Source organism: Octopus bimaculoides, chromosome 28 (assembly GCF_001194135.2).
Source record: "Octopus bimaculoides isolate UCB-OBI-ISO-001 chromosome 28, ASM119413v2, whole genome shotgun sequence".
NCBI lineage: Eukaryota > Metazoa > Mollusca > Cephalopoda > Octopoda > Octopodidae > Octopus > Octopus bimaculoides.
This window is the reverse complement of record NC_069008.1, coordinates 15,402,567-15,403,443: the sequence shown is the minus strand read 5'-3', so window position 1 is coordinate 15,403,443 and position 877 is coordinate 15,402,567.

Genomic DNA, 877 nt, shown 5'->3' with positions numbered 1-877 from the left:
CAAACCATCCAACCCATGCCAGCATAAACAATGGACGTTAAAAGATGATGATGAGCTTAACATTTTAATTCAGCAAAATTTACATCATAGGGTCTTGTGTGAAGATTACATATGTGTAAACTACATTGACACCTTCACATTGTGTAACAGCTTTAAAATGAAACGACAGAATCAGGCTTCCTCCAGAAATATAATTTGTTGTTATTTAGATCCAAGTCAATTCTGGGCAGATATGTGATTATAGACATTCCATCCATGAACATCCTGTCTATTTCTATAACATTGTATATCTATGACTACATCATCCAATAGTCTCCAATATTCATGATCCATAGGAGAAATTTAAGGAAAATGTGCAGTTATTTCCAGTAGGTCGTGTGATCACATGGGGAGTTACAGGTTCAAGACCTTTTATGACAGGTCAAGGAAAAATAAACATTGATGAACGGTGAAGTTTTTTCTTGCGTACTTCTCCCTCCCCCACACACACACACACATATACGCACACAGATTTTCGTACCTTTTCATAAAGGGTTCCCCACCCCCATCATTTTCAAGTGAATGTTGAAGATAATTTGTTTTAAATCTCTCAAATCGGGTAATATTCAACTTATTCGTATGAGCTATTCCGTACAAATCAAGGATAGAAATTAGCAGGCAGATACCGCACAAATCAAGGACATCTGCCTTCCAAAGATAGAAATTAACAGGCAGATACCGCACAAATCAAGGACATCTGCCTTTCAAAGATAGAAATTAGCAGGCAGATACCGCACAAATCAAGGACATCTGCCTTTCAAAGATAGAAATTAGCAGGCAGATCCCGCACAAATCAAGGACATCTGCCTTCCAAAGATAGAAATTAGCAGGCAGATAC